The 10,239-nt window shown below is 37.9% G+C and overlaps 2 long non-coding RNA genes across 11 annotated transcripts; one reads left to right on the top strand and one right to left on the bottom strand.

Annotated features, from left to right (window-relative positions):
• The first annotated feature begins 218 nt into the window (after positions 1-218).
• LOC132703050 (uncharacterized) lies at positions 219-4,589 on the top strand. The gene is made up of 3 exons (XR_009619013.1): positions 219-591; positions 701-772; positions 1,016-4,589. It is a non-coding gene; the product is annotated as an uncharacterized LOC132703050 (long non-coding RNA).
• A 1,169-nt stretch (positions 4,590-5,758) lies between these two features.
• On the bottom strand, positions 5,759-9,802 carry LOC132703810 (uncharacterized). Of its 10 annotated transcripts, XR_009619163.1 has the most exons (11): positions 8,864-9,802; positions 8,632-8,807; positions 8,512-8,578; positions 8,280-8,455; positions 8,160-8,226; positions 7,565-8,103; positions 7,444-7,508; positions 7,201-7,387; positions 7,080-7,144; positions 6,959-7,023; positions 5,759-6,905 (listed from the first exon to the last, which is right to left on the bottom strand). It is a non-coding gene; the product is annotated as an uncharacterized LOC132703810 (long non-coding RNA). The 10 variants fall into 10 exon arrangements; XR_009619159.1 differs by having other exon boundaries at positions 5,759-7,023; XR_009619157.1 differs by having other exon boundaries at positions 5,759-5,937; positions 5,994-7,387.
• Between the last annotated feature and the right edge of the window lie 437 nt (positions 9,803-10,239).

Raw genomic sequence — 10,239 nt, 5'->3', positions numbered from 1 at the left:
AGTTCCATCCCAATAATCATAGTTATCTCTCCATAGATATCACTTATAGAAACTGGGTAGTATCGCTTCTGGCGAATTAGGCTCACGTATTTCAAACAGCAGGTGTGCCTATTTCCAATTCTGCCGCCAACTTCTCATTTAGAGATGTTCCGATACCATTAAAGTATCGATACCTACTCATTTCGATAGTACTCAAATCATTTTTCGATACTACTCAAATAAATACTCCTAAAGTATCGATACTTACTCATATCCATACTTTTAGCAGTTTATTATTTTTTTATTTTTGAACTTTGAAAGACAATAATTGAAAAAAAATTAAGAAGGAAAAGAAAACTTTTATTATAAAGGTTTGCGTCTTTCATCTTGCGTCTTGGCATCTTTCTCGCTTTTGGCTCGGGCTCGGTCGAGTGAAGTCAGACGAGTTCGGCTTGGCTGGCGCGAGACAATGCGTCACCATATCATCAGATAGAGATTATGTTTGTCTGATGCGTTCGGCTTTTTTTAATGGTGAGACTGATTCCATTTGATACCAAGTACTAACCAATATAATATAGTTGTCTATGCCAAGTACTTTTGTTACGATACCGAGTAAGTATCGCAAGATTGATTCGATTCTATAAATACTTGGTATCGAATCAAAAATATATAGTACTTACTCGTATTTACTAGTATCGGAATATCCCTATTCTCATTTTAGTTTAAACCTTACCTTAACATGGTGAAAAAACGGCTGGAACAGGAATTATTGTTGTAGGACAGAACTTCACAGGTAAGTTCTTTTAATCTAGTAATAATAAGTTGTCCTGTCTTATATCACTTATAGAAACTGCGTAGCTGTGGTAAGACTAAAGGTCTTTTCTCCTGTTATTTATTATGTATCATAGAAATTACCTTTCTGTTAATCAAGGATAGTTCTATTAATCGAATCTGAAAAATTGTTTCAAATGTAAATTTTGAAATATTTACAACAAAGAAAGAGAACAAAAGTCACTCTTTAGAATTTAATTTTCAGAAGGGTTTTAGCCAATTTTTTTGGATCTTCTGAGGTAGCAAATGATAAAACATGGCAGCTCTACTCCATCCCATCCCATAATGTGGTTGGTGGTTTTATTATAAATATATCCTTGAGAAAGCATCTAATATTGAGCCGACTTCCAACTGAGCAGAAACTGTTGGAAGGATCCATATTTAAAATTTTTGTATTTGACCAGATTGGCAAAGAATTTTAAAACATCTTTCTGGATCTACTTCTTATACATTCTTCAGCGGATTCAACAGGGGAGTTCAGCAGTGTTGGCAAGGGATAATAGTCCTTACTCCATGGAAAGGTTTTGAATATTTGATGACCTGAAATTGAAGATAACAGGGTTATGAGTTCCTTGGGCGGAAGTTTACATCATATGGGATACCAAGGTTGGTAGTCCAATTAGGAACTATCATAATTCCCATCGCTTTTTCCAACATTACTCTATTAAGTATTCTTGGAATCAGATAAAAAGGTGGAAATGCATAGAAAAATAAGTTGTTGGAAAGACACTGTGAATCATGGACTGTAAATGAAGATATGTGTAGCAAGTTAGAAGCGTTCGAAAAGTGACTATACATGCGAATATTAAAAATCCCTTGGACTGATAGTGTTACTAATGAAGAAGTACTTCGATGAATGAAAAAAGATAGTGAAATAATCAACACCATCAAAATACGCAAGCTACAGTACTTCGGCCACATAATGAGAAACGAATCGAGATACACCTTGCTTCAATCCATCTTGCCGGGAAAAATTTTTGGAAAAAGAGGCCCAGGAAGAAGACGATCGTCCTGGTTGAAGAAACTCAGATCCTGGTTTAATAAAACAACACCTTAACTTTTCCGTATTGCTGCTGACAAGATAAAAATTGCCATGATGATCGCCAACATCCGTAATGGATAGGCACTTTAAGAAGAAGTCCCTGTGAGAGCGTCCACTGCAAAGCCATTGGAGTGACGGAATCTTGAGATATATTTTTGGCCTTCGTTATTTATGTAGGATGTAAAAAGTAGGGCGAAATCGTCTGCAATTTTTAGATATAACTTGTTATCTAATTCAAAGTCCGCTTCTGATATTGGAGTTGTAGATTTTTTATCAGCTTGAGAGTTTTCTTTACCAGGTATCACGTTCTTCACACCACTGCCAAATTTCTCTGGTTAAGGATGTTAGGTCTGGATATTTCGCACTAACCATACGATATAGGCGATGGCAGTGGTGTCAACGCGCAAGAGGATACTCTCAGACCTGACGGCAGGAACAAGTAAAAAGTAAAATTCAACTCAATAAAATGTATGTGCCTAGATTTATCTTTTGCTGTCCACCTTCCATGAGTCTCATTATCGGACATGACCCCTCCCCAACCTGATAGACTGAAATCACTAAACATAGTCACAGTTAAACTTGTCTTGCCTTATCACATTAAAAGAACTTTTAATAGCTTTTTGCCACCAAAAACATATCTGATTTTCGAGCCTCTGGCAATGACACATATGTACTGTAATTGTCATTATTCGAGGTCATAGATAAAGTCTTCAATTTTTCCAATTCCTTTGTGTAAAGCCAACCATGCTTAATGGCTGGTCAAGCTACCACAAGCCCTCCCAGTAATTGGTTTAGAAGTGACAACATTTTTTTCTCTTTTTTCAAGTGTTAATGAAATATGCATTTTAGTGTTATGTTCGTTTTTTGGATTTAAATTTAATTTGTCATAGTTAGCATTAAACCCAAGTGACTCTAAAAATTGACATATTTTATGTGCATGTATAGAACAGATCTAAGAATCTTGATGCATAATCATCCAAATAAGCTATGCTTGATGCATAATTATCCAAATAAGCTATGCATGTAATTACTTCGGAGACTAGCCATGAGACAAGTATTTTTGGCTCGTATACTTACTTCTTATTTAGCCTTGTACGTGTATCTTGCTTTCTTAGTGTTTCGTTTAGTAGGAGTGGTCCTATTCGTTCTTGGTCCTTGGTTTCTCCCCCTTCCGAGATGGGCCCCAGGAGTTTAAAGCCCTCGAGCTTCTGACTGGTTGGACTTAGGCAGAAGAGGCTTTTTATTTGCTACAAATGGAGGTTTATTTACCTAACTTCTTATGTTCTTTGATGATTTCTCACTGAAATCAAAGCCTAGCAGATAGTTGTCAACTTTATTACAAAAACCAGCTTCTTTAGCTGATAGCTTCCCTATAATTAGAGATTATGAGGTTCAAAATATTAAGGATTTCTATCACTTGCCCTGCTTGCCTTAACAACTCTGTTTCTATCTGAGGACTATTTACCCTCTCATCTATCTGAAAGTTTTTGTCATGTATTGTACTCTTGTGATAGTGGAAGATATGTACTCCTGAAGTAGGCTTAACTTATATTCCCAAGTTGTAATTTCCTTTGTTCTTCCACTCACCAAGGTGGTTATTTCTGGATTTTGAATTAGCACCTTCCAGATACTTATTACAGTAGAACCCCGATTATCCGTGCGCGCTTTATCCGGGCGGCATTTTAAATTGATCAACCGTGCGCGGATTATCCGTGCTAACGGTCAGAGGTTGGCAGCGCATGGTCGCTGCATGCACTGTGTCGTTCTTTTCGGGGAATCCCTAAATTTGTGTCGGGGAATCCATGTTTTAACCAACTATATTTGCCGAATACTGATCGACTGACTCATTAGTTTGGGTTAGTTAGTTAAACGTAAACAGAGGCACAAAGTGGAGCGTACCGGTGCTATGCGTAAACGCAATGTTTTAAATATTGAGCAAAAAATGCAAACTTTAAGGCAATTTGACATGTGTTTCTGTGTTGGCTAAAAAGTATAACATTAGAAAACAAACAGTTCGTGACATTGTAAAGAGAAAAGCCAAATTATAAAGCTTCGAAACTAAACCAGATAGTGCTAAAGCTATTTCTGATCGAAAATCACTAAAAGGGTCTAGTTTTCGACAACTTGATCATGCTATGAGCAGGTGGTTCTTGCAGAAGAGATCGGAAGGGGTTCCGATATCAGGACCTATGTGTGCTAGGCAAGCTGCAAAGTTTCACCAGCAATTAAAAATTAAAGGCAACTTCTCTGCATCTTCTGGTTGGCTTTACAGATTTAAAAAACGAGATGGAATATGAGAATTGGCTGTTCAAGGGGAGAAATTAAGTGCTAATGACGTTGCTATGGTAGAATTTTGCTATGATTTTGAAAATCTTTTGACCGAGCACGAACTAAAACCTGAGTAAGTGTGTAATAGGGACGAAACGGGATTTTATTGTATGTATGTGTGTTATGCAAATAAATGGTTTGGAAGAAATAGACAATAAAGAAATATAGGACTAGATAGAATGCAATCACAAGGAAGCAGGGTATCAGATCATAAATGACGATAACATAAGTAACAAGATTGCTTTCGCAGAGCGGCTTTGTATTTCAGAGAAGCCGCTTAGTGACTTCTTGTCCTAGGAGAAAGCATTGTTTTTCTATCGTGCTAATGCGGATCACTATGGAACTTTCGCAAAATGTAATTTTATTATGCTTGTACCCTAGCCGAGTTTCAATATCATTGTATACTTTGTTAAATATAAAACTTTTTACGAGTAATTGCGATTTCCATTGATGTTATTTCAAATTACCTTCGCTCGAAACGTATTAATGTCTGATGATGACTTCCTGCAAAAACGAAACGTCGGACACAATTTTAAATTATTGCATCATCTTCAGCGCACCTCAAAACCTCCGGAACCACCTTCAAATTTCAATTATTACGAATTAATGCTCTGAAGATAGCTTCCTGCTAGAACAAAACGTCGGACACAATTTTAAATCATTGTATCGTCTTCACCGCACCTTAAAACCACCGGAACCACCTTCAAATTCCAAGTCTTACGAATTAATGCTCTGAAGATGGCTTCCTGCCAAAACGAAACGTCGGACACAATTTTAAATAATTGCATCGTCTGCAGCACACCTCAAAACCTCCGGAACTACCTTCAAAATCCAATTATTACGAGCTAATGCTCTGGAGATAGCTTCCTGCTAAAACGAAACGTCGGACACAATTTTAAATCATTGCATCGTCTTCAGCGCACCTTAAAACCCCCGGAACCACCTTCAAATTCCAATTCTTACGAATTAATGCTCTGCAGATGGCTTCCTGCTAAAACGAAACGCCGGACACAATTTTAAATCACTGCATCGTCTTCAGCGCATCTTAAAACCCCAGGAATCACCTTCAAATTCTAATTATTACAAATTAGTGCTCTGAAGATGGCTTCCTGCGAAAACGAAACGTCGGACACAATTTTAAATTATTGCATCATCTTCAGCGCACCTCAAAATCCTCGGAACCACCTTCAAATTCCAATCTGTGATGGTTTAAAAATTGGGCGGAGTGAAGCGCGCTCTATTGCCAATTGTCGGAGACGAAGTCGGCGAAAGAGCTCCTAGGGATGTTCCGATACCATTAAAGTATCGATACCTACTCATTTCGATAGTACTCAAATCTTTTTTCGATACTACTCAAATAAATGCTCCTAAAGTATCGATACTTACTCATATCGATACTTTTAGCACTTTATTATTTTTTTTAATTATTTTAATGAACGTTGAAGGACAATAATTAAAACAAAATTAAGAAGGAAAAGAAAACATTTATTATAAAGGTTTCCGTCACGTTAAGCACGTACTTTAAACAAAAAACTCCATGATAACATAAAAAAAAGTCGATGATTACAATAAAAAAATCCTCCGGAACCACCTTCAAATTCCAATTATTACGAATTAATGCTCTGAAGATAGCTTCCTGCTAGAACAAAACATCGGACACAATTTTAAATCATTGCATCGTCTTCAGCGCACCTTAAAACCCCCGGAACCACCTTCAAATTCCAATTCTTACGAATTAATGCTCTGAAGATAGCTTCCTGCTAGAACAAAACATCGGACACAATTTTAAATCATTGCATCGTCTTCAGCGCACCTTAAAACCCCCGGAACCACCTTCAAATTCTAATTATTACGAATTAGTGCTCTGAAGAGGGCTTCCTGCGAAAACGAAACGTCGGACATAATTTTAAATCATTGCATCGTCTTCAGCGCATCTCAAAACCTCCGGAACCACCTTCAAATACCAATTATTACAAATTAATGCTCTGCAGATGGCCCCTGCTAAAACGAAACGTCGGACACAATTTTAAATCACTTCATCGTCTTCAGCGCACCTTAAAACCCCAGGAATCACCTTCAAATTCTAACTATTACGAATTAGTGCTCTGAAGATGGCTTCCTGCGAAAACGAAACGTCGGACACAATTTTAAATTATTGCATCATCTTCAGCGCACCTCAAAACCTCCGGAACCACCTTCAAATTCCAATTATTACGAATTAATGCTCTGAAGATAGCTTCCTACTAAAACGAAATGTCGGACATAATTTTAAATCATTGCATCGTCTTCAGCGCATCTCAAAACCTCCGGAACCACCTTCAAATACCAATTATTACAAATTAATGCTCTGCAGATGGCCCCTGGTAAAACGAAACGTCGGACACAATTTTAAATCACTGCATCGTCTTCAGCGCAACTTAAAACCCCAGGAATCACCTTCAAATTCTAACTATTACGAATTAGTGCCCTTAAGATGGATCCCTGCGAAAACGAAACGTCGGACACAATTTTAAATTATTGCATCATCTTCAGCGCACCTCAAAACCTCCGGAACCACCTTCAAATTCCAATTATTACGAATTAATGCTCTGAAGATAGCTTCCTGCTAAAACGAAACGTCGGACATAATTTTAAATCATTGCATCGTCTTCAGCGCATCTCAAAACCTCAGGAACCACCTTCAAATACCAATTATTACAAATTAATGCTCTGCAGATGGCCCCTGCTAAAACGAAACGTCGGACACAATTTTAAATCATTGCATCGTCTTCAGCGCACCTTAAAACCACCGGAATCATCTTCAAATTCTAATTATTACGAATTAGCGCTCTGAAGATGGCTTCCTGCAAAAACGAAACGTCGAACACAATTTTAAATTATTGCATCATCTTCAGCGCACCTCAAAACCTCTGGAACCACCTTCAAATTCCAATTATTACGAATTAATGCTCTGAAGATAGCTTGCTGCTAGAACAAAACGTCAGACACAATTTGAAATCATTGCATCGTCTTCAGCGCACCTTAAAACCCCCGGAACCACCTTCAAATTCCAATTCTTGCGAATTAATGCTCTGAAGATAGCTTCCTGCTAACACGAAACGTCGGACACAATTTGAAATTATTGCATCATCTTCAGCGCACCTCAAAACCTCCGGGAACCACCTTCAAATTCCAATTATTACGAATTAATGCTCTGAAGATAGCTTGCTGCTAGAACAAAACGTCAGACACAATTTGAAATCATTGCATCGTCTTCAGCGCACCTTAAAACCACCGGAATCATCTTCAAATTCTAATTATTACGAATTAGCGCTCTGAAGATGGCTTCCTGCAAAAACGAAACGTCGAACACAATTTTAAATTATTGCATCATCTTCAGCGCACCTCAAAACCTCTGGAACCACCTTCAAATTCCAATTCTTGCGAATTAATGCTCTGAAGATAGCTTCCTGCTAAAACGAAACGTCGGACACAATTTTAAATCATTGCATCGTCTTCAGCGCATCTTAAAACCTCCGGAACCACCTTCAAATACCAATTACTATAAATTAATGCTCTGAAGATGGCTTCCTGCCAAAACGAAACGTCGGACACAATTTTAAATAATTGCATCGTCTGCAGCGCACCTTAAAACCCCCGGAATCACCTTCAAATTCTAATTATTACGAATTAGTGCTCTGAAGATGGCTTCCTGCGAAAACGAAACGTCGGACACAATTTTAAATTATTGCATCATCTTCAGCGCACCTCAAAACCTCCGGAACCACCTTCAAAATCCAATTATTACAAATTAATGCTCTGAAGATAGCTTCCTGCTAAAACGAAACGTCGGACACAATTTTAAATCGTTGCATCGTCTGCAGCGCACCTCAAAACCTCCGGAACCACCTTCAAAATCCAATTAGTACTCTGAATATGGCTTCCTGCAAAAACGAAACGTCGGACACAATTTTAAATTATTGCATCATCTTCAGCGTACCTCAAAACCTCCGGAACCACCTTCAAATACCAATTATTACAAATTAATGCTCTGCAGATGGCCCCTGCTAAAACGAAACGTCGGACACAATTTTAAATCATTGCATCATCTTCAGCGCACCTCAAAACCTCCGGAACCACCTTCAAAATCCAATTATTACAAATTAATGCTCTGAAGATAGCTTCCTGCTAAAACGAAACGTCGGACACAATTTTAAATCGTTGCATCGTCTGCAGCGCACCTCAAAACCTCCGGAACCACCTTCAAAATCCAATTAGTACTCTGAAGATGGCTTCCTGCAAAAACGAAACGTCGGACACAATTTTAAATTATTGCATCATCTTCAGCGTACCTCAAAACCTCCGGAACCACCTTCAAATACCAATTATTACAAATTAATGCTCTGCAGATGGCCCCTGCTAAAACGAAACGTCGGACACAATTTTAAATTATTGCATCATCTTCAGCGCACCTCAAAACCTCCGGAACCACCTTCAAAATCCAATCATTACAAATTAATGCTCTGAAGATAGCTTCCTGCTAAAACGAAACGTCGGACACAATTTTAAATCGTTGCATCGTCTGCAGCGCACCTCAAAACCTCCGGAACCACCTTCAAAATCCAATTAGTACTCTGAAGATGGCTTCCTGCAAAAACGAAACGTCGGACACAATTTTAAATTATTGCATCATCTTCAGCGTACCTCAAAACCTCCGGAACCACCTTCAAATACCAATTATTACAAATTAATGCTCTGCAGATGGCCCCTGCTAAAACGAAACGTCGGACACAATTTTAAATCATTGCATCGTCTTCAGCGCACCTCAAAACCTCCGGAACCACCTTCAAATTCCAATTATTACGAATTAACGCTCTGAAGATAGCTTCCTGCTAACACGAAACGTGGGACACAATTTTAAATCAGCGCATCTCAAAACCCCGAAATTTCCTTAAAAATCTTTAAATATTTTTTCTACTCCCGTCTGTAAAATACCTAATCACACACCGATCTAGCGTGCGGGAAGCGTCCCTTTACCTCGTCAGTTTCGTTTCCCACGAGTCCGAGCCACTTCGGACATTTCCGGGATTTTACAGCACGGGTTTGAGAGCAATCAGATGTTTTCGGAGATATTTCCCACGCTTTGAATTTTGACGTTTGTCAATTCTGACAGTCATGTCAGTGAATGGATTCGTATTTTGCGAAAATGTACCCAAAAACTAACGGTCGTAGAAAAACTATAGTATGCAACGCTCCGCTCGTGTCAAATAAGCTCGCGAGTCAAATGGCGTTTACCGCACTTGTTGCATAATATACTATTACGTTTCGATACCGTTGTGATTAACGACGTTATTCCAACGAAAATGTATAATGCAGTGAGTCCATAGACAACTATATTATATTGGTTGAGTGGGTCTTCGACTACATGCAGAGCTTACTATCTATAGTCAAACGCATAGACCAATAGGATTAAAGCTTAAGAAAATAGCACGTATAATCGCTGAACCAATCAAAATAAAGGATAAAAATAAATCTTATAGCCGCCTACTCTTGAATTAGAAACATTATACTCAGAACATTTACATTTCTAGTGTTTTTTTAAAATACGTTGCGAGGATTGAATTTTTTTTTCAAGATGGGAGGTCAATAAGGTCTATTCACAGATACTATAAAATCCCCTCCCAACCCCCCCATTTTTAGTTAATATTTTCGATTTTTTGTTTTGATGTTCGACATAATTTTCCTTAAAAATTTAGAATTTTATTTTTTTTAAATACTTACGTTGCTCCGAGAAGGTTGAAATATTTATCGAAGATGGAGGTCAATGAGGTCTACTCACATATCTAAAAGAAATATTTTCTGTTTCCCCAGAATCCGTTTTTTGCTTATTTCAACCCCTAATCCCCAAGTTGCTTTATTCAAATTTTGATGAAATATCCCTTTTGTGATTATACGTTAGTAGTACCAACATAATCGCTGTACATAAACCGGAACGTATTTAAAAAAAAATATTTTGTGTTTTTGCTTATTTTAACCCCTAATCCCCAAGTTGCGTTGTTCGAATTTTAAAGAAATATCCC

Source organism: Cylas formicarius, unplaced genomic scaffold (genome assembly GCF_029955315.1).
Source record: "Cylas formicarius isolate icCylForm1 unplaced genomic scaffold, icCylForm1.1 PGA_scaffold_6__28_contigs__length_40554024, whole genome shotgun sequence".
Lineage (NCBI taxonomy): Eukaryota > Metazoa > Arthropoda > Insecta > Coleoptera > Brentidae > Cylas > Cylas formicarius.
Note: the sequence above shows the minus strand (reverse complement) of the source record. Positions and strands in the feature narration are given on the sequence as shown.